The sequence below is a fragment of the Schistocerca gregaria genome, chromosome 10 (genome assembly GCF_023897955.1).
Source record: "Schistocerca gregaria isolate iqSchGreg1 chromosome 10, iqSchGreg1.2, whole genome shotgun sequence".
Taxonomy (NCBI): Eukaryota; Metazoa; Arthropoda; class Insecta; order Orthoptera; family Acrididae; genus Schistocerca; species Schistocerca gregaria.
Genome location: NC_064929.1, coordinates 145760990 through 145785696, shown reverse-complemented (window position 1 = coordinate 145785696; position 24707 = coordinate 145760990).

Genomic DNA, 24707 nt, shown 5'->3' with positions numbered 1-24707 from the left:
CTGTTGTTTATGAACTGTATATTAAAACTGAAGAAACTGCAAAAATGTGGGAATTTAAGGAGATGGGACCTGGATAACCTGAAAGAACCAGAGGCTGTACAGAGTTTCAGGGAGAGCATAAGGGAACAATTGACAGGAATGGGGGAAAGAAATACAGTAGAAGAAGAATGGGTAGCTGTGAGAGATGAAGTAGTGAAGGCAGCAGAGGATCAAATGGGTAAAAATACGAGGGCTAGTAGAAACCCTTGGGTAACTGAAGAAATATTGAAGTTAATTGATGAAAGGAGAAAATATAAAAATGCAGTAAATGAAGCAGGCAAAAAGGAACACAAACGTCTCAAAAATGATATCGAGAGAAAGTGCAGGCATGGCTAGAGGACCAATGTTAGGATGTTGAGGTTTATCTCATGAAGGGTAAGATGGACACTGCCTACAGGAAAATTAAAGAGACTTTTGGAGAAAGGAGAACCACTTGCATGAATATGAAGAGCTTTGATGGAAACCCAGTTCTAACGAAAGAATGGAAAGCAGAAAGGTGGAAGGAGTATATAGAAGGTCTATACAAGGGCGATGCACTTGAGGACAATATTATGGAAATGGAAGAGGATGTAGATGAAGATGAAATGGGAGATATGATACTGCGTGAAGAGTTTGACAGAGCAATGAAAGACCTGCATCGAAACAAGGCCCCCGGAATACACAACATTCCATTAGAACTACTGACAGCCTTGGGATAGCTAGTTGTGACAAAACTCTTCCATCTAGTGAGCAAGATTTATGAGACAGGGAAATACCCTCAGGCTTCAACAAGAATATAATAATTCCAATCCCAAAGAAAGCAGGTGTTGACAGATATGAAAATTACCGAACTATCAGTTTAATAAGTCACGGCTGCAAAAAAACTAACGCGAATTCTTTACAGACGAATTAAAAAACTGATAGAAGCCGACCTCGGGGAAGATCAGTTTGGATTCCGTAGAAACACTGGAACACGTGAGGCAATACTGACCCTACGACTAATATTAGAAGCTAGATTAAGGAAAGGCAAACCTGCATTTCTAGCATTTGTAGACTTAGAGAAAGCTTTTGACAGTGTTGACTGGCATTCTCTCTTCCAAATTCTGAAAGTGGCAGGGGTAAAATATAGGGAACGAAAAGCTATGTACAATTTGTATAGAAACCAAACGCAGTTATAAGAATTGAGGGACATGAAAGGGAAGCAGCGGTTGGGAAGGGATGGAGACAGAGTTGTAGCCTCTCCCCGATGTTATTCAATCTGTATATTGAGCAAGCAATAGAGGAAAGAAAAGTTCGGAGTAGGTGTTAAATTCCATATTGTTGTTGTTGTTGTCTTCAGTCCTGAGACTGGTTTGATGCAGCTCTCCATGCTGCTCTATCCTGTGCAAGCTGCTTCATCTCCCAGTACCTACCGCAACTTACATCCTTCTGAATCTGCTTAGTGTACTCATCTCTCGGTCTCCCTCTACGATTTTTACCCTCCACGCTGCCCTCCAATGCTAAATTTGTGATCCCTTGATGCCTCAAAACATGTCCTACCAACCGATCCCTTCTTCTAGTCAAGTTGTGCCACAAACTTCTCTTCTCCCCAATCCTATTCAATACCTCCTCATTAGTTACGTGATCTACCCATCTGATCTTCAGCATTCTTCTGTAGCACCACATTTCGAAAGCTTCTATTCTCTTCTTGTCCAAACTAGTTATCGTCCATGTTTCACTTCCATACATGGCTACACTCCAAACAAATACTTTCAGAAATGACTTCCTGATACATAAATCTATATTCGATGTTAACAAATTTCTCTTCTTCAGAAACGCTTTCCTTCCCATTGCCAGTCTACATTTTATATCCTCTCTACTTCGACCGTCATCAGTTATTTTACTTCCTAAATAGCAAAACTCCTTTACTACTTTAAGTGTCTCATTTCCTAATCTAATTCCCTCAGCATCACCCCATTTAATTTGACTACATTCCATTATCCTCGTTTTGCTTTTGTTGATGTTCATCTTATATCCTCCTTTCAAGACACTGTCCATTCCGTTCAACTGCTCTTCCAAGTCCTTTGCCGTCTCTGACAGAATTACAATGTCATCGGCGAACCTCAAAGTTTTTACTTCGTCTCCATGAATTTTAATACCTACTCCAAATTTTCCTTTTGTTTCCTTTACTGCTTGCTCAATATACAGATTGAATAACATCGGGGAGAGGCAACAACCCTGCCTCACTCCTTTCCCAACCACTGCTTCCCTTTCATGCCCCTCGACTCTTATTACTGCCATCTGGTTTCTGTACAAATTGTAAATAGCCTTTCGCTCCCTGTAAAAGAAATAAAAACTTTGAGGTTCACCGATGACATTGTAATTCTCTCAGAGACAGCAAAGGACTTAGAAGAGCAGTTGAACGGAATGGATAGTGTCTTGAAAGGAGGATATAAGATGAATATGAACAAAAGCAAAACGTGGATAATGGAATGTAGTCGTGTGATGTTGAGGAATTAGATTAGGAAATGAGACACTTAAAGTAGTAAAGGAGTTTTGCTATTTGGGGAGCAAAATAACTGATGAGGGTCGAAGTAGAGAGGATATAAAATGTAGACTGGCAATAGCAATGAAAGCGTTTCTGAAGAAGAAAAATTTGTTAACGTCGAGTATAGATTTAAGTGTCAGGAAGTCGTTCCTGAAAGTATTTGTATGGAGTGTAGCCATGTGTGGAAATGAAACTTGAACGATAAATAGTTTAGACAAGAAGAGAATAGAAGCTTTCGAAATGTGTTGCTACAGAAGAATGCTGAAGATCAGATGGGTAGATCACATAACTAATGAGGAAGTACTGAATAGGATCGGGGAGAAGAGGAGCTTGTGGCACAAGTTGACTAGAAGAAGGGATCGGTTGGTAGGAAATGTTCTGAGACATCGAGGGATCACAAATTTAGTATTGGAGGACAGCCTGGAGGGTAAAAATCGTAGGAGGAGACCAAGAGATGAATACAGGAAACAGATTCAGAAGGATGTAGGTTACAGTAGGTACTGGGAGATGAAGAAGCTTGCACAGAATAGAGTAACATGGAGAGCTGCATCAAACCAGTCTCGGGATTGAAGACCACAATAACAACAACATCCGAACTGCTTATTTCAACTTTCTGCACTCTTCCAGTTAGGTATGAATTAAACCATTTGAACGCTGTCCCAGTTATACCACAGTACTTGAGCTTATCTAGAAGTATTCCATGATTTACAAATCAAAATAGATGAAGAAAAGAACATCTATAGAAGCAAGCAAAGACGACAAAAGAGCCCTTCATGTAAAGTAAGTCACTTCGCCAAACATTTGTATAGTATGAGGAACCTCAGTACAACATTACTGTGAACTACTTTGCAAATAAATATATTTACTATCATTAGCAGTTGGTTTATTTCGGAAATCTCAAGTAGGTAAGTCGGCATCTGGACCGCGTGCAAGAAATACACATCTCTCTCTTCATACTAAGTGATAAACAGCAGATCAGAATTATTTCATATACTTTGTGTACAGTGAAGCTTTAAAATTCCGAAACGCGTTTCTTTCAGTAACAGCTATTTTCAGTGTTGTTGTAATGTACACCCCCGGTAGCTGAGTGGTCAGCGCGTCAGAATGTCAATTCTAAGGGCCCGGGTTCGATTCCCGGCTGGTTCGGAGATTTTCTCCGCTCAGGGACTGGGTGTTGTGTTGTCCTCATCATCATTATTTCATCCCCATCGACACGTAAGTCACCGAAGTGGCGTCAAATCGAAATACTGTCTACGCGACGGGAAAATGTTGTACCAAGATGACGATGGCGGAGATTGTTCTTTGACGTAAGCGTGACCCCCGCTGCGAGAGACTTGTGAAGAAAGAGTAAAACTTCGGACCCGTCACTCCCTGCCCTGGATTTAGCAGCCTATGCCTACCCGTTCCTCTGGATTCGATTTCCTTTCCTGCGCGCCTGCTTTTCACAGGTGTAAGACGGAGGAAGCGCTGATCGACGTCTGCAGGGGCGGAGGCAAGCGCTCCTCAAACGTAGTTGCCAACACGATTCGATTACTTACTGTCGGATACATCGCGCCTGGAGAGCAGAAAACGTCACTTGGAAAATACAGGCAGTATCAAAAAGAATCACTCGATTTGGCGCGTCTTTATTTATGATGTACGGGAAATTCAAAAAGTTTTTTTTTCATACCTCTCCGTACGTTTTCAATACGCTCTTTTGAGATGCATGGTATATGTCAATGCGGTATTCGAATTGTTCTCACACTGCAGCGAGCACGTCTTGTGTTACAGCTTCCACGGCTGCTGTTCAAATGTTCAAATGGCACTAAGCACTGTGGGACTTAACATCTGAGGTCATCAGTCCCCTAGACTTCGAACTACTTAAACCTAACTAACCTAAGGACATCACACACATCCATGCCCGAGACAGGATTCGAGGCTGCGACCGTAGCAGCAGCGCGGTTCCGGACTGAAGCATCTAGAACCGCCTGGTCACAGCGCCCGGCTAAGAATTTAAATGAAGCAAACTCCTTTTGGTTAGGCCTCACGCTTTCAAATGATTATCAGTCACAATATACTCTGAGAAATGGGACTGCAAGACCGAAAGGTCAGAAGCTGATGGCTTCCCCGCATCTTTACTTCTGGGTGGTATCAGTTTTTGACCCTGAAATAACGTCAGACATAAGGTTTCAGGTAATATTAGGAATTTATAGCACATCAATTACATGGATATATGTAATTGACTAGCTATAAATTTGGGATAATAATATTGCAACATACTTCAGTTAAGATTTTGAGGTTTCTCGGAGGTATATGTGTGTGTGGTGGTCGAAGTAGAGTGGATATAAAATGTAGACTGGCAATGGCAAGGAAAGCATTTCTGAAGAAGTCGAGTATAGATTTAAGTGTCAGGAAGACGTTTCTTAAAGTATTTGTATGGAGTGTAGCCATGTATGGAAGTGAAACATGGACTATAAAAAGACAAGAAAAGGATAGAAGCTTTCGAAATGTGGTGCTGCAGAAGAATGCTGAAGATTAGACGGGTAGATCACCTAACTAATGAGGACGTACTAAATAGAATTGGGGAATTTGTGGCGCATCTTGACTAGAAGAAACGATCGGTTGGTATGACATGTTCCGAGGCATCAAGGGATCACCAATTTAGTATTGGAGGGCAGAGTGGAGTGTAAAAATCGTAGAGACAGAGACCTAGAGATGAATACACTAAGCAGATTCAGAAGGAAGTAGGCTGCAGTAGGTCCTAGGAGATGAAGGAGCTTGCACAGGATAGAGTAGCATGGAGAACTGCATCAAATTAGTCTCTGGACTGAAGACCACAACACGGAAGACTCTGGATATTTTCTCCTCATATGATGTAAATAATCTAGCTTCGAATAAATGATTCTCACTATTAAGGTTCCAACCCTCGTATATCGACAGTTCAGCCATTCTTTGAATCGAAGATCTCGAAGATTTTTGCTTGTTATTGACAATAATACTGTCAAGTTGTTGGTCCCGCCAACTTCAATACTTTCGAGAATGATTTAATTTGAAGTAGGATAATAAATGACAAAAGGAAAAATATTTTTCGTGTGAAGTAATTACAAAGTGTCCGCAGCTCGTGGTGTCACGGTAGCGTTCCTGCTTCCCTGCGCATGGGGTGCCGGGTTCGACTCCCGGCGGGGTCAGGAATTTTCACCTGCCTCGAGATGACTGGGTGTTGTTGTGTCATCGTCATCATCATTCATCCCCACTACGGTCAGAGGAAGGCAATGGTGAACCACCTCCGCTAGGATCTTGACTAGTACGGCGGTGCGGTTCTCCCGCATCGTCCCCTACGCTCTGTCAAGGATTATGGGACCTCATCACCATCATCATCATCATCATCATGTAAGTTTGTTGTTCCTCTTCCCGTTTTTAATACTTAAAAGGAAATTGACCGCTATAGTTCACTGATACCGCAGTGAACTAGATGATTATAAACAAGGATGATACCCTTCTCGAAAACTACTGAAATCTGTGAACGAAACTCTTATGCAGTCCAGGTGGGGCCGAGTCTTGCACGTACACGCGTTCTGTCTGATAGACCACGCCACACGACAATAGCTACGTGATGGTGTCTCCAATGCTGAACCGATCCTTATGTCACGGATTTGTCGCTCGTTTCTAACTGTAGGCCTAGTTATTAAAATAGTGCTGCTCGCTTCCACGAATTTCTATAATTACCAATATTTTAAAACAATGGAAATTCTACGAATTAACATTAGTCGTTTCTTAAAAAAGTTGTATTTGAAAACCAAAAATTTCAGTAACGCTGGTATGGGACATTGCTATGCCAGTCTTTCTACCTTTTTATTAGTGAAAAAATTAAGGAAACCTGTTGCGAGCGGCAGTAAGGAAATCGGAAAAAAATACTGGGTATTCAGAAGTAAAATACCGATGTGGGATTCAACCAGTGTGCGATTTGCAGGGGGGGGAGGGGGGAATGGGGGGATTTCCTCCCCTCTGCATCAGACCATCCCCTCCACTGGTTTTAGTTTATGCGTCCCATTCTGGGATGTTTATTTCCCACGCACTGGAGTAAAACTTTACATATAATTTAAATTTGTGGAGCCGAACACTGAAAGTTTTTAATAAGTCTTACTATGAATATGTTTCAGTTTTCTATCATCAGAATAAGTACAGCTTTTCACAAATGTGCCTCTACTTTTCGAATTCCCCCCGTATACCTGTATGTAGATGATTTTGTAAATAAGCTATATGTATAATGTACTTTTAAAGATATAACAAGGGATGGCTTTTCTGATAGTGCATACGCGTGAATAGTGAGTTTTGGCATTAACATATATTCATAAATAGCCATTTAACCATACGTAACGCCAGGGTCCAAGCTAGTAACACATATAATTCTAATAACCCCCTAAGACATTTCCCCCCCCCCCCCCCCCCCCACTGGTAAAAGCACAAATCGCACCCTGGATTCAACCACATTGTTTTTCCCATCGCTTTCCCGTACCAGATTTCCCTGTCTCATAAAAATCTGAAGAGGTACTGGGAATCGATCCCGGATCTTTTCGCACAGAAGCCGAGGACGCTACACATCCGCCTACGGAATGGGATTAGAAAAATTTCTGTGTTTGTAGTATCAGTGGCCAACACCCTACTCCACAAAACAATGGGAGAATTCCGTGCTGGTGTTCCTGTGTTCTGGAAGCTGGCGAGTCACGTGTAGGTTGGCGCCCCATGTGAGCTTTCTCGCACGAGGCCCGTCGCAGCTCACAAAAGCCCCCCCGCTGCCTTTTGTTGGGTGTCGGTTCTGAAAGCGCGCACCTACGGCGCCGTTTCTAGGAACGGCAGCTGCCTGTGACGTCAGCAGCCAGTGTGTGTGTGTGTGTGGGTGGGTGGGTGGGTGTGACAGGACCGCCTCTGGCATAGCGGCTTCTCTGCTTGTCAATCCGCGACGCCGTCACAGAATCGATACATGTCTCTGCTATCTACGCACTAGCTGAGCCGTGCCAGCCAGCCACACAGCAGATAAGAGGTTAACGTGGGACCTACACCCCGATTTCAGAATAACGGGTCTGCTTTGTTTCCGACCAGTTAACAAGTACTCCCAGTTCTACGTCTACGTCCGTATCATTACAGCCACATGTAAATGAATTGACGTATGACGTTATCATAGCAGACACTTAGCAGACAGGTTAAGGAAAGGTAAACGTATGTTTATAGCATTTGCAAAGCTTTTGACAGTGTTGACTGGAATATTCTCTTTGAAACTCTGAAGGCGGCAGCGTAAAATACAGGGGGCGAAAGGCTATTTGTACAGAAACCAGAGCAGCCCGCTGTAGCCGAGCGATTCTAGGTGAGACCTGGTGGTCAAGAAGGGCAGGATTCGGTTACGATTGTGGACGGGGGCCGTAATCAGTTACTATAGGATGGCTTTTCTTTTAATCACACACAATTTATTTAAAATCAACAACAAATTAAAATAATGGCAATAATTTAGGAATTGTCTCACAGCTGAAGGCCTTAATGGCAAGAAAATTAAGAATTGATTAAACTTGCTGCAACTTACAATTATAGTTATTAAAATATAATTGACAAGTGACCAAGGTCTTAAAGCTCGCTGCAAAAATACAATTGCCAAAGTAAAATTTTAAGACACGTAGTGACAGTCATGGCTGAAGGCTTTTAGCCGGCCGGGGTGGCCGAGCGGTTCTAGGCGCTACAGTCTGGAACCGAGCGACCGCTACGGTCGCAGTTTCGAATCCTGTCTCGGAAATGGATGTGTGTGATGTCCTTAGGTTAGTTAGGTTCAAGTAGTTCTAAGTTCAAAGGGACTGATGACCTCGATGTTAAGCCCCATAGTGCTCAGAGCCATTTGAACCATTTTTTGAAAGCCTTTAACGCCAAGAATGGCAATTATTTAAAAAATTTAACGAACATGCTGTCAAACAGCACGGCAATAGCAAAAGTTAATTTAAAAGACAGGCAACTGATCACCAAACAGATGAGACAAAATGACAGTAAACTTGGTAGTACAATCGTTTAAACTTGGTATAAAGCCAAGAATGGGAATTATACTAAAAAAATTTAGAAACGTACAAAGTACTAACACGAATTCTTTATAGACGAATGGAAAAACTGGTAGAAGCCGACCTCGGGGAAGATCAGTTTGGATTCCGTAGAAATGTTGGAACACGTGAGGCAATACTGACCCTACGACTTATCTTAGAAGAAAGATTAAGGAAAGGCAAACCTACGTTTCTAGCATTTATAGACTTGGAGAAAGCTTTTGACAATGTTGACTGGGATACCCTCTTTCAAATTCTGAAAGTGGCAGGGGTAAAATACAGGGAGCGAAAAGCTATTTACAATTTGTACAGAAACGAGAAGCCAGTTATAAAAGTCGACGGACATGAAAGGGAAGCAATGGTTGGGAAGGGAGTGAGACAGGGTTGTAGCCTCTCCCCGATGTTACTCAATCTGTATATTGAGCAAGCAGTGAAGGAAACAGAAGAAAAATTCGGAGTAGGTATTAAAATCCATGGACAAGAAATAAAAACTTTGAGGTTCGAGGATAACAATGTAATTCTGGGAGAGACAGCAAAGGACTTGGAAGAGCAGTTGAACGGAATGGTCAGTGTCATGAAAAGGGGGGTAGAAGATGAACATCAACAAAAGCAAAACGAGGATAATGGAATGTGGCCGAATTAAGTCAGGTGATGCTGAGGGAATTAGATTAGGAAATGAGACAAAGTAGTAAAGGAGTTCTGCTATTTGGGGAGCAAAATAACTGATGATGGTCGAAGTAGAGAGGATATAAAATGTAGAATGGCAATGGCAAGGAAAGCGTTCCTGAAGAAGAGAAATTTGTTAACATCAAGTATACATTTAAGTGTCAGGAAGTCGTTTCTGAAAGTATTTGTATGGGGTGTAGCCATGTATGGAAGTGAAAAATGGACGATAAATAGTTGAGACAAGAAGAGAATAGAAGCTTTCGAAATGTGGTGCTACAGAAGAATGCTGAAGATTAGATGGGTAGATCACATAAGTAATGAGGAATTACTGAATAGGATCGGGGAGAAGAGAAATTTGTGGCACAACATGAGTAGAAGAATGGATCGATTGGTAGGACATGTTCTGAGGCATGAAGGAATCACCAATTTAGTATTGGAGGGCAGCGTGGAGGGTAAAAATCGTAGAGGGAGACCAAGGGGTGAATACACTAAACAGATTCAGAAGGATGTATGTTGCAGTAGGTACTGAGAGATGAAGAAGCTTGCACAGGATAGAGTAGCACAGAGAGCTGCATCAAACCAGTCTCAGGACTGAAGACCACAACAACAACAATAAAACATGTAACATATAATAACAAGGTTAATTCAAGAGGAGAAGCAGCTTATCACCAAACGGGTGAGACAAATGATGTTAACTCGGTAATACATTAATAAAACAATAACACAAGGGTCAGTCATAGACGGTGCTCCAGGAATCGACCCCTGAGTAGGTCAGGCCAAAAACACTTTTGCGAGCGCTGAGGAAGGCAGCCAAGAGTTGCATTCACTTCACAAGATGGTAACTCAAACTAGTGGCAGTCTAACATGATAATCTGCTGAAGCTACGTAGCGTCCGATAACCAATGCAATGATGGAACACCACAGCAAAGCCGGAATTGGCGATTAGCACTATGTCCTCAGAATGCTGTGTCTAGAATGTCTGGAAGGAAAAAGAAACACCAACAGACCTACAAATCAAGGAAACTGTCAAAACTACATGCCTTACCGGACAGCAGGGGCAAGATGAGGAAACATACACTGCCGTTACACACACTAACATCTAGCGTACGCCAGTCTTAGTGGCCGTGCGGTTCTAGGCGCTACAGCAGGTTCAAATCCTGTCTCGGGCATGGATGTGTATGATGTCCTTAGGTTGGTTAGGTTTAATTAGTTCTAAGTTCTAGGCGACTGATAAACTCAGAAGTTAAGTCGCATAGTGCTCAGAGCCATTCGAACCTCCAGGGCAGGTCACTGGGGCGTTGGCGGCCACCAGGCAGGAAAAATACCGCTAGTTGAATTTCACAAATAGTAACACACAGAATGCAGCAATTAGTAACAAGAAGTCGAGGAAAGCTAATTAGATCCGCCTTCCCCAAGCACTCCATTCGCTGCTCTTCGTCTCGGCAACACTACGAGCAGCAACACGAACCCACAGTGGTGGAGGTTTCACTGGTAGGATTGAAATCCACTCAACTTGAAGCTTGTTGAATCCGGTTGACTTGCGAAACCATGTGGCACCAATCAAAATAAGAATACAAACAACCGCAACCATGTCAACTAAATGATACAGTCTGGCCTCCAACAGAGGGTGGAAACCTACAAACAGCACCAAAGAGAGCCGCAGCGCGGCTCACTAGGCGCTTCAGTCCACAACCACCCTGCTGCTACGATTGCAGGTTCGAATCCTGCCTCAGGCATGGATATGTGTGATGTCCTTAGGGTAGTTAGGTGTAGGTAGTTCTAAGTCTAGGGGAGTGATGACCTCAGATGTTAAGTCCCATAATGCTTAGAGCCTTTTGAACCATTTATGAACAGAAACCAGATGGCAGCAGTAAGGGTCAAGGGTCAGGAAAGGGAAGCAGTGGTTGAGAAGGAACTGATGCACAGTTGTAGCCTACCCTCGGTTATTCAGTCTGTACATTGGGCAAGCAGTAAAGGAAACAAGAGAAAAATTTTTTTGAGTAGGAATTACAGTACAGGGGGGAAGAAATAAAAACTTCGAGGTTCGCCAATGAGATTGTAATTGTCTCAGCGACAGCAAAGGACGTGGAAGAGCAGTTAAACGGAATGGACTGTGTCTCGAAAGGAAAACATAAGATGAACATCAAAAGCAAAACTAGGTGGTGGTGGTTAGTGTTTAACGTCCCGTCGACAACGAGGTCATTAGAGACGGAGCGCAAGCTCGGGTTAGGGAAGGATTGGGAAGGAAGGGCCGTGCCCTTTCAAAGGAACCATCCCGGCATTTGCCTGAAACGATTTAGGGAAATCACGGAAAACCTAAATCAGGATGGCTGGAGACGGGATTGAACCGTCGTCCTCCCGAATGCGAGTCCAGTGTCTAACCACTGCGCCACCTCGCTCGGTAGCAAAACTAGGATAAAGAAATGTAGTCGAATTAAATCAGGTGATACTGAGGGAACTAGATTAGGGAGCGAGTGACTTAAAGTAGTAGATGAGTTTTGCTACTTGTGGGGGGGGGGGGGGGGGGCAAAATAGGATAAGATGGGATGTAAAATGTAGACTGTCAATGGCAAGGAAAGAGTTTCTGAAGAAGAGAAATTTATTAATGTCGAGTATAGATTTAAGTGTCAGTGAGTCTTAAAGTATTTGTCTGGAGTGTAGCCATGTATGAAACGTGGAAGATTAAGTCTTTAGACAAGAAGAGAATTCAAGCTTTTGAAATGTGGTGCTACAGAAGAATGCTGAAAATTAGTCGGATTGATCACGTAACTAATGAGGAGGTACTGAACAGAATTAGGGAGCAAGGAAATTTGTGGCTCAACCTGACTAAAACAGGGACAACCCTGAGATCCGGGAAAAACCCGGGAATTTTTTCATGCGGGAGAAAACCGGGAGAATCCTAGGAATTTTGTAGAATTCCGGGAATTTTTCCATTGTTTTAGTTTTCAGTTACTTTTTTGGTATTTTGACTGGTAAGAACAAATACTCTAACAAAGAATATTACTGTATCCCGCTTCTGCAGAATAATACTGCAGGAAGAAAACATGAAGAGGAGGAAAAAAAACGAAAATAAAACCTAAGTCGCAAAGGAAATGCGCTGTATACAACAAAACACAGTGCTCATACAAGCGTCTGCCAACAGTAAAGTGTGTCAAAGGCTTTAGGAAGACTATGGCATGCTTCTCAACAACAAACTGCCTGCGAAGAGCGTGACGTGACAGCTGTTTACATTAGCTTTGTTTCAGTGCAAGATCTTTTAATGTCTTACGCGCACGAACATACGACCTTCCTGCGTCATTGTAGCTCCGCAAGTGCAGTGGCACTTGTTATCCGGCGCTCTCTGGCAACTGCTGGACCCAACCTATTTCTAACAGGTCACAGGAAAATGTTGCGAGTGGTGGTTTGAAACGCGTTACGTGCAAATTTAATTTCCTTTTATGCAATATGAACTACAGGCGAGAATGTACGACGAATTTCTTAAATCACAGAACGTTTGACTCTCATTTAAAAATCAACTACTTGGGGACGACCATCTAGAATAGTTTCGAGACCAGGAGATCAGACGTTTACGTCGTTATTAATAATTTTGCTGCCACATTTATGTGATGTATCTTAAAGTGTAACACGCGCAAAAGAGATGAACATCACATGTGGAAGCTTAGCTTGTCTTGCAGCTTACTAATCTTCCGCCCCGGTAGCTGAGTGGTCAGCGCGACAGATTGTCAATACAAAGGGCCCGGGTTCGATTCCCGGCTGGGTCGGAGATATTCTCCACTCAGGGACTGGGTGTTTTGTTGTCCTAATCATCATCATTTCATCCCCATCGACGCGCAAGTCGCCGAAGTGGCGTCAAATCGAAAGACTTGCACTAGGCGAACGGTCTACCCGACGGGAGGCCCTAGCCACACGATAAAAAAAAATCAGCTGGCGAGATCACGTGACATGAGCTATGACTGGCTTACGAAATTGCATCGCAATCCCGATTTCAATGCTTCGGAAAGTAACATGCGGTGTTTGGTGGAATTCGAATCTACACTTCCGTAACACGAAAATATGCAGCGTTCATGTTGCTGCGCATCAATGATCTTTCCGAAACGTGTTTTTTCCCCCTGAGTTTCATTTTCTGAAGTGTGGCGTAATTGTACGTTAGCATATAAAACCATAAACAATCAAAGGATTGCTAAGTTTTACAGTGCCGAGGAAAAGTATACCGTCACTTAACGCGGAGAAACTGTATTTTACAACAACAAAAAATGTTCAAATGTGTTGTCAAATCTTGTGGAACTTAACTGCTAAGGTCATCAGTCCCTAAGCTTACACACTACTTAACCGAAATTATCCTAAGGACAAACACACACACCCATGCCCGAGGGAGGACTCGAACCTCTGCCGGGACCAGCCGCACAGTCCATGACTGCAGCGCATAAGACCGTCGGCTAATCCCGCGCTGCAAAAAGTATTTTCACCCGGGAGACAGTGTATTTTCAACTGGTAAATCAGGGAATTTTTTCTTCTTGTCTATGTGTACACCCTGTAGATAGAAAGGATCGACTGATTTGACATTCTGAAACATCAAGGAATCACAAATTTCGTATTGCAGGGCAGTCGGTGGGAGCGGGGGGGGGGGGGGGGGGGGGATGTGTGTAAAAATCAAGGAGACCAAAAGATGAATACAGTAAGCAGATTCAGAAGGATGTAGGTTGCAGTAGGTACTGGGAGATGAAGAAGCTTGCACAGGATAGTTTCGAGAGCTGCATCAAACCAGTCTTCAGACTGACAACCACGACATGACCGTGACGACAGACTGCTGTTTTAGAAGATAATTGAAAATAACGAAAACCTATTGCTCTTTTTCTGTCACACTCCAATAAGAGTCGAAGATGGTTTAGTGCAACTACACGGTCCACTCACATTAATGCGACCATCTGTCAGAAGCCAGGATAACCACGTTTTGCAGCGCGGGCGTGCAGGAAGAGCGTCAGTAAGGTTCTCGGAGGTACTCACCGGGATGTGGAGTCACGCCGACGCCAGATTTAAGTAGTTCTAAGTTCTAGGGGACTGATGACCTCAGATGTTAAGTCCCATAGTGCTCAGAGCCATTTGAATCCAGTGCTGTGGCCAACTGCGCAAGGTTTCTCGGCTGAGGATTCCTGTTGCGAACAGCTCCATCAAGGTTGTCCCAGAGATTCTCGATTGCGTGTAATCCCGGTGAGTTTGGTGACCGCGTGACTGTACAGTACGGGTTGTGCAACACTTTTCAGTGTCTTGCTGGTAGATACCTTAGCGTCGAGGAAAAACAAACTGCATGGTCTGCAAGGATAGATGCATAGTTACGTTGATCCATTCTGCCTTCAAGAGTGACGAGGTCATCGGGGGAATGCTACCAGAACATTGCCAAGACCGTAATGCTCTATCCTCCGGACCTCTGCGACGTTTGCTGCCGGAACTGTACACTCCTCCGGTTGTGTGTCCGATGGGGCACAAAAAGCTGCGGTACTGGCTTGCAAATTAAAAATCTCCATCGGCGATGAATGGCTGAGAGGTGGCATGAGCCCCCTCTCATACACTCCTGGAAATTGAAATAAGAACACCGTGAATTCATTGTCCCAGGAAGGGGAAACTTTATTGACACATTCCTGGGGTCAGATACATCACACGATCACACTGACAGAACCACAGGCACATAGACACAGGCAACAGAGCATGCACAATGTCGGCACTAGTACAGTGTATATCCACCTTTCGCAGCAATACAGGCTGCTATTATCCCATGGAGACGATGGTAGAGATGCTGGATGTAGTCCTGTGGAACGGCTTGCCATGCCATTTACACCTGGCGCCTCAGTTGGACCAGCGTTCGTGCTGGACGTGCAGACCGCGTGAGACGACACTTTATCCAGTCCCAAACATGCTCAATGGGGGACAGATCCGGAGATCTTGCTGGCCAGGGTAGTTGACTTACACCTTCTAGAGCACGTTGGGTGGCACGGGATACATGCGGACGTGCATTGTCCTGTTGGAATAGCAAGTTCCCTTGCCGGTCTAGGAATGGTAGAACTATGGGTTCGATGACGGTTTGGATGTACCGTGCACTATTCAGTGTCCCCTCGCCGATCACCAGAGGTGTACGGCCAGTGTAGGAGGTCGCTCCCCACACCATGATGCCGGGTGTTGGCCCTGTGTGCCTCGGTCGTATGCAGTCCTGATTGTGGCGCTCACCTGCACGGCGCCAAACACGCATACGACCATCATTGGCACCAAGGCAGAAGCGACTCTCATCGCTGAAGACGACACGTCTCCATTTGTCCCTCCATTCACGCCTGTCGCGGCACCACTGGAGGCGGGCTGCACGATGTTGGGGCGTGAGCGGAAGACGGCCTAACGGTGTGCGGGACCGTAGCCCAGCTTCATGGAGACGGTTGCGAATGGTCCTCGCCGATACCCCAGGAGCAACAGTGTCCCTAATTTGCTGGGAAGTGGCGGTGCGGTCCCCTACGGCACTGCGTAGGATCCTACGGTCTTGGCGTGCATCCGTGTGTCGCTGCGGTCCGGTCCCAGGTCGACGGGCACGTGCACCTTCCGCCGACCTCTGGCGACAACGTCGATGTACTGTGGAGACCTCACGCCCCACGTGTTGAGCAATTCGGCGGTACGTCCACCCGGCCTCCCGCGTGCCCACTGTACGACCTCGCTCAAAGTGCGTCAACTGCACATACGGTTCACGTCCACGCTGTCGCGGCGTGCTACCAGTATTAAAGACTGCGATGGAGCTCCGTATGCCACGGCAAACTGGCTGACACTGACGGCGGCGGTGCACAAATGCTGCGCAGCTAGCGCCATTCGACGGCCAACACCGCGGTTCCTGGTGTGTCCGCTGTGCCGTGCGTGTGATCATTGCTTGTACAGCTCTCTCGCAGTGTCCGGAGCAAGTATGGTGGGTCTGACACACCGGTGTCAATGTGTTCTTTTTTCCATTTCCAGGAGTGTATTTCTCTACAGCGTCGTGGCGACCTTCGGATTACGAACCCGAGCGCTTACCGCTGCGCCACGACGCTGTAGAAAACTATCAATCGTAGAGAGTATTTCACCACAACGGTTTCTTTTAACTGTCGATTTTCTCGACAACGGCTGAGAAGTGCATCTTGGTGCTTTGCCACATTACACCTCTGGTCATGAGCTTTTATTATGCGCAGTATGAATCGAATCTGAAGTTCACAATTGGCGGCCTCCCCTTGTTAGTCATAAATGTCACAATCTAGTTTAGGGACAACTTCACCCTCACAGCATTTATTTGAGTAGCCAATTTGATGTATTGTAAATGTTTCATGTGTTTTGTTTTTTTTATTTTGAGTTTAGTCATAATAAATCATATTGTTATTTTGGACAGAACTGTCATTCTGTTAATCGGTAGAGCAGCCCTTTCATTTCTCACTTCATGAATGAAACTTTCCTTTATTTAACTTATTAATCAAATTAAATTATTACAGGTGCCAAACTCTGTTCTACTCCACTTTCAGGGTCGATTACAGTCAGTTCGCGTTTCTTTTTAATCCATGTGCAACAGCAAAAGTCGGAGTTAGAATAGGGGGGGGGGGGGGGCTTAGAGCATCATTTATATATGAAGATTCTAGAAGAATTTGGTGTTAAATACACTGCTAGCCCCGGCACCTTGCATGGCAGTCAGCTTGGGTGCATGAACCAGGCATCTGCTACGCAGGCCCGTATGCAGCAACGTTTGCTGATCGGTCGTTCAGGACCCTCTGTTGGTAGCTCCTAGGTTCATCTCGAAGGTTAGTTTGCCCGCGCACACCTCCACAGCCGTCGTTCACCCCTGTCATCCATGGCCCTTGGTGTACCACACTTACCTCATCGCCGGTTTCGTATATCGACATTTTTCCATGCACGCTATACTTTAATGATGGCGGCATGTGAATGATTTAGAAAATTAGCCTTTCAGGAAGTAAACAGGGAAAACGAAAAAAGGGAGGAATGTTCATGGAACATATGTGAACCAGATGGGTTTTGATGTTGACATACTGCTTTTTGCCTCTGGTGCAAAAAAATGCTAAGAACATAGTCAGTTTTAAAATAGGCTTCACTTATACTCTTTTCTTTTGAATATCACGATTATACGTACATTCTAAGACTAAGAAAAAGAAAAACGGCGCACAGAAAAATAATATGAATCATTGAAGAAAAAGAGCTTCACCAATTGAGCAATTCAATAACGCATTGGTCCTTTCTGCCCCTTATGCAAGCAATTGTTCGGTTTGGCAATGATTGATAATACAAGGGTTGTCCAGATAGTAAGTTCTGATCGGTCGCTAAACGGAAACCACGGTGAAAAGCAGAAAAAAATTGTTTGAAAGAGTTAGCTACAATTTCGACATACGTCTCTACATAGTCGACGCTCCGACTTAGACATTAGTCGGAGCGTTATTCAAAATTTCCAACACCAACGTCATAGAAGGCATCCGCCTGTGCTTTCCATAATTCTCTACGCCGGTCTATAGCGCGTAGCCTGTGCCCCAGTGTTGTCTTCGTATCCAGCGTTTCATGTGAACAGAGATGATACTCTGGACGAGCCAGTTAGGGCTGTGTTGTGGGTGATTGAACACTCCCCATCGAAAATGCAGCAGAAGCGTCTTCACTGCCCCTGCGGAGTGCGGCTGAGAATTGCATGAAGAAGGAAGTGCGTGGCAGTTGTGTTAGGCTGGCAGCATTCATTAAGGCGAAGCCTCTCAGCAGGCCCTCCTACTTGGCGGGAGACATCGTTGTTCTAGGCACCTTTACTCACTCACAGTGCGCTCACAACTGAAAAGAGCGTCTTGATGCGATCGACATACTAGAGACACTACCCAACACATCTCGTATTAAGAGATATGATACTCTGCGAAATTCTGTGCAGTTGGCTCGTCAGATCGTCAAATACCCGAGCTGGTTCAACGACCCTGCCCATTATGCACCGAAGTTTCTCCATCGGGGAGGGGTCTGGCGAGCTTGCTGGCTAAGGTAGGATCTAGCAAGCAGGAAGACAACTAGAAGAACTCTCGCCTTGTGCGGCCAGGCATTATTTTGCTGAAATGTAAGCCTAAGATGCCTTGACATTAGGGGCAACAAAACCTTGTGCAGAATATCACTGACATGCCTCTTTGCTGTTCGGGTGCCGCAGATGACAACCAAAAGGGTCATGCTCCATACTTAAGAATCATATACAACCGTTCGCTCGAAGAAAGGTCCGTACCCAAAGACGGGAAAGTTGCACAGGTCACACCAATATTCAAGGAAGGTAGTAGGAGTAATCCACTAAATTACAGGCCCATATCGTTAACGTCGATATGCAGCAGGATTGTGTTCAAACATTCTGAATTACTGTCTATTGACACCCAGTCAACATGGGTTTAGAAAAAAACGTTCCTGTGAAACACAACTAGCTCTGTACTCACGCCGGCCTGTGTGCCCGAGCGGTTCTAGGCGCTTCATTCTGGAACTGCCCGACTGCTACGGTCGCAGGTTCGAATCCTGCCTCGGGCTTGGATGTGTGTGATGTCCTTAGGTTAGTTAGGTTTAAGTAGTTCTAAGTTCTAGGCGACTGATGACCTTAGAAGTTAAGTCCCATAGTGCTCAGAGCCATTTGAACCATTTCTGTACTCACATGAAGTGAAGTGTTGAGTGCTATTGACAAGGGATTTTCGATCGATTCCGTATTTCTGGATTTGCGGAAGGCTTCTGACACTGTACCACACAAGCGGCTCGTAGTGAAATTGCGTGATTACGGAATATCTTCTCAGTTACGTGACTCGAGTTGTCATCTCCTGTCAGAGAGGTCACAGTTCGTAGTAACTGACGGAAAGTCATCGAGTAAAACAAAGTGATTTCTGGCGTTCCCCAAGATAGTGTTGTAGGCCCTTTGCTGTTCCTTACCTATATAAACGATTTGGGAGACAAACTGAGCAATCGTCTTAGGTCGTTTGCAGACGACGCTGTCGTTTATGGACTAATAAAGTCATCAGAAGGTCAAAAGTAATTGAAAAACGATTTAGAATAGAAATCTGAATGGTGCGAAAAGTGGCAGTTGACCCTAAATAAAGAAAAGTGTGAGGTCATGGACATGAGTGCTAAAAGGAACTCGTTAAACTTCGGTTACACGATAAATCAGTCTAACATAAAAGCCGTAAATTCAACTAAATACCTTGGCATTACAATTACGAACAACTTAAATTGGAAGAAACACATGGAAAATATTGTGGGGAAGGCTAACCAAAGACTGCGTTTTATTGGCAGGACACTTAGAAAATGTAACAGACCTACTAAAGAGACTGCCTACACTAGGCTGCACGGTGTGAGATCCTTACCAGATAGAACTGATGGAGTACATCGAAAAAGTTCAAAGAAGAGCAGCACGTTTTGTATTGTCGCGGAGTAGGGGAGAGAGTGTCACAGAAATGATACAGGATTTAGGCTGGACATCATTAAAACAAAGGCGTTTTTCGTTTCGGCGGAATCTTCTCACGAAATTCCAGTCACCAACTTTCTCCTCAGAATGCGAAAATATTTTCTTGACACCGAGCTACATAGGGAGGAACGATTACCACGATAGAAAAGGGAAAATAAGAGCTCGTACGGAAAAATATAGGTGCTTGTTCTTTCCGCGAGCTATACGAGATTAGAATAATAGAGAATTTTGAAGGTGGTTCGATGAACCCTCTGCCAGGCACTTAAATGTGATTTGCAGAGTATCCATGTAGATGCTATGAAAAGATACGTCAGCCCAGAGCATCACTCCTGGTTGCTGGCCGTAAGGCGGGCCAGAGTCAGGATATTATACCGCCGTTGTCCAGGACGTCCCCAGATAGGTCTTCGGCTACGACTGGAATAGAATCATCTTCAGTGATGTGTCCCGCTTCGAACTCAGCTTCGATGACCGTGCCAAGAATTGCGTGGAAGCACCTCAGACGACAACCACGAATGACGGTGTGGGGTGCCGTTTCTGTTTATGTCAGGACCCCTTTGGCTGTCATCTGTGGCACCCTTACAGCACGGTGATACGTTGATGATATTCTGCATACCGTTTTATTGTCCTTCGTGGAAAACCAACCTGGACTTATATTTCAGCAAGATACACTACTGGCCATTAAAATCGCTACACCACGAAGATGACGTGCTACAGACGCGAAATTTAACCGACAGGAAGAAGATGCTGTGGTACGCAAATGATTAGCTTTTCAGAGCATTCACACAAGGTTGGAGCCGGTGCTGACATGAGGAAAGTTTCCAACCGATTTCTCATACACAAACAGCAGTTGACCGGCGTTGCCTGGCGAGACGTTATTGTGATGCCACGTGTAAGGAGAAGAAATGCAAACCATCACGTTTCCGACTTTCATAAAGGTGGGATTGAAGCCTATCGCGATTGCGGTTTATCGTATCACGACATTGCCGCTCACCTTGGTCGAGATCCAATGACTGTTAGCAGAATATGGAATCAGTGGGTTCAGGAGGGTAATACGAAACGCAATGCTGGATCCCAACAGCCTCGTATCACTAGAAGTCGAGATGACAGGCATCTTATCCGCATGGCTGTAACGGATCATACAGCTTCGTCTCAACCCCTGAGTCAACAGATGGGGACGTTTGCAAGACAACAACCATCTACACGAACAGTTCGACTACGTTTGCAGCGGCGTGGACTATCAGCTCGGAGACCGCAGCTGCGGCTACCCTTGACGCTGCATCAGAGACAGGAGCGCCTGCGATGGTGTACTCAACGGCGAACCTGGATGCACGAATGGCAAAACGTCATTTTTTCTGATGAATCCAAGTTCTGATTACAGCATCATGATGGTCGCAGTCGTGTTTGGCAACATCGCGGTGAACGCACATTGGAAGCGTGTATTCGTCATCGCCATACTGGCGTATCACCCGGCGTGATGGTATGCGGTGCCATTGGTTAGACGTCTCGGTCACCTCTTGTTCTCATTGACGGCACTTTGAACAGTGGACGTTACATTTCAGATGTGTTACGACCCGTGGCTCTACCCTTCATTCGATCCCTGCGAAGCCCTATATTTCAGCAGGATAATGCACGACCGCATGTTGCAGGTACTGTACGGGCCTTTCTGGATACAGAAAATGTTCGACGGCTGCTCTGGTCAGCACACTCTCCACATCTCCCACCAATTGGAAACGTCTGGTCAATTGAGGCCGGGCAACGGCTCGTCACAATACGCCAGTCACTACTCTTGATGAACTGTGGTATCGTGCTGAAGCTGCATAGGCAGCTGTACCTGTACACACCATCCAAGCTGTGTCTGAGTCAATACCCAGGCGTATGTTATCACATGTCAGTTCTAGTATATTATATTTGTCCAATTAATACCCGTTCATCATCTGCATTTCTTTTTGGTGAAGCAGTTTTAATGGCCAATAGTGTAATACTCGCCTGCACGTGGCGTGAGTTTCTACTATCTGTCTTCGTGCTTACCAAGCCCTACCTAAATGGATAAGTTTTGAGTATGAAGCACATTATTAGTAGCAAGTGAAAATGCAGTAGCTCATTGATGTTGCTTTCACATAGATATTTCAGCTCCTTTACAGTTTCGGTACTTCCCAGTGAATTAGGATATCGTGAAAAATGGCTGCCCATCGATGCCAAAAAATACAAGGTGCACTAAAAGTAAAAAATATATTCCACCTGAGCATATGGAACTTTAGGAGCAGTTGTAAGAATTACCAGTAGCAGAGAACACAATGATGATCCACAAGATTAACTTGTTTTATTGTGTTTTGCTTCACCATTGTTATAAGAAGCACAGCTAGAACTCAGAACGTGAATAAAACGGCAATAGTCCCGTTTGAAGTCGCAGCTCACCATGTTCATTGATTTTGCAGTGAAATCAACACGTTTCTTCAAGTATAGCTTTTATTTACAGTCAATTCCACAAGAAAGTGTACGCCATAATTTTAAATGTAACGTCTGTAGCGACATCTCTGTTAGTGGTCTCGAATTTTTTTATAAACTCGCTTATGCACAGTGTATAGATAAACAGCGTGATAGTTGCATGACTTGTCGGTTACGTTTTAAAATGAGTGTAAAATACCTATTCTGCCAATGCTGTTTTACCCTTTGCATAGGTACACTTTTCAAAAGAACTGTAAGTGGTAAAACAATATAGATATACATAAGCCTCAATTTACGAGTAAAATGAACATAATACCTTTTATGGTTTTGAAGAAAAAAAATTTTATTCTTTCACTAGTAAAATACAACTTTTTATACATTAATTATTACCAAACAGTTTCTGATTGTTTGATGGTTCTCAATTTACTTGTAATAACTTATTACCACCTGCAGTACAGTTTGATCAAATTTCATGTTTCTAACCCCATTAGTTTCTCAAACAATGGTACTTGAAAGTAAGAAAAATGTAGTTTTGAGTAAAATCCATTTAAAGTTTAATATTGCAGTTGTTGTATAGTTATTGATGAGAACTACTAACCACTAATATTTTCCTGCTCCACACTGAGCATCATCTGAATCATACTGATCTTCTTTTCGTCTCTTGGATCCTCTTCTTTTCTGTCTGGTTTCTTTTGGGAATTTTAAATTAACAGTATCTGCTTTGCGGATTTTCTCTTTATCTATTTGCATCACGGATTTTGCAGTATTTCCACTTGATTTTACGCCTAGTAATTCCAGAACACCCACTTTCCTAATTACACCATCAGTGAAGCAAAAAATAGCATCATACACACCAAAGTTGAGGTTCGTGAGCTGAACAAATACAGTTTCGGGTAACCGGTTCCAAATCACAGAATCCGCACAGTAATTTAAATTTTGAGTTTTCCCATGAAGAAATTTCTTCAACAAGGTATCTTTACAAAGGTCTCTAAATATGGGTTTAATTTAATTCATTACTGACGCAGGTAAAGAATGTTTGTGGTCATATCTGGCACTTCTCCTGTACTTGCACCAAGTGTCAGAATCATTCGGGCAAAGACCGTGCACTGGATTTTCATTTGTGGATAGCTTATGGAAAAAAGATAGCCAATATTTTCTAGATTACCTACATTTCTTCTTATGGTCAAGCCATAATAATTCTGTAATCTATTCCAACATTTGTCAGGCGACCTTTTCTACCTATCGTCGCACCATCTTCCAATACTATTTTTGACATTTCTTTCAATAATCTTCTCAACCCTGACCCCATTCTCAATTCACTCTAATATAGAAACTGTGACACTAGGACCATAGGACTGTTCAGCACATACTCGGTCATAAGCCTTGATGTCAGCGTCCCCAGATTGCACAGAGCGTCAGGAAAACCATCATATCTCACGAAAAAGTTGTCGTATTTATATAAAACAAAAACTGTTTCACGCATTAGAGACCAGGAACTTCAAGTATGCTAAAATCTAAAAATCGCATTTTTGAAGCTCTTCTGTGTCTCCTTAAAAACATCACGAGGCCGTGTTCCTTGTAAATCGTCCTTTTCGGCCTGGCCGCTTCTTTCAAAAGCCGGGTGTACGAAGCGTGAAAGGTTGCTGCAACGGACTTTCAATCACCCTGCTCTAACTTACAGCCGATTGAAACGCCGAAAAAAATGTGCAGTATTCGTCAAAAATGCATTCTGAGGCCTATTTAGAAGCTGTTTGGTTCGAACGAAGCAAACTGGATGCTTCAAGGGAAACATTACAAACATGGCAACCCTCTACATATAGCGTGGAAACAAGACAGTGGGCTAGCTTGCAACGTCTCTGGATGCAAATCCGATTACAAAAATTTGATCGTATATTAAGATGGAGCTTAAAGGAAAGACAATATATACTTTGAAGCCGCTGTCATATAAAATCTGGACGATATAGAGATCGTTACCGAGAGAAAATGTAGAAAATCTCGTGCAAAGCATGACAAAAAGGTGCCACGTTAAAACAGACAACTATGGCAATTGGTTTAACTATTAGGTAATTGTGCAATTAGTAATAACAAGTATTTTCATGTAAACATATATTTATAACTCCATCTTTTATTTCATACAGATAACGGCGTTCGCTTTCTTGTGGAACTGACTCTACTCTAAAAAAAAATAGTTGATCCTTGCAGAAAGGTCATGCGTCAGCAGTTTTTAAATTTACTTTCAAGGTGAACTATAAGTTCTACATCTACTTCCACATGGTTACACTGCAATTCACACTTAAGTGCCTGGGAGAGGGTTCATCGAGCCATTTTCATACTACTTCCCTACCATTCCACTCTCGAATGGCGCGTGGGAAAACGGAACACCTAAATCTTTCCGTTCTAGCTCTGATTTGTCTTATTTTATTGTGATGATCATTTCTCACTACGTAGGTGGGTGTCAACAAAATATTTTCGCATTCGGAAGAGAAAGTTGTTGACTGAAATTTCGTCAATAGATCTCGCCCAAAGAAGACCGCCTTTGTTT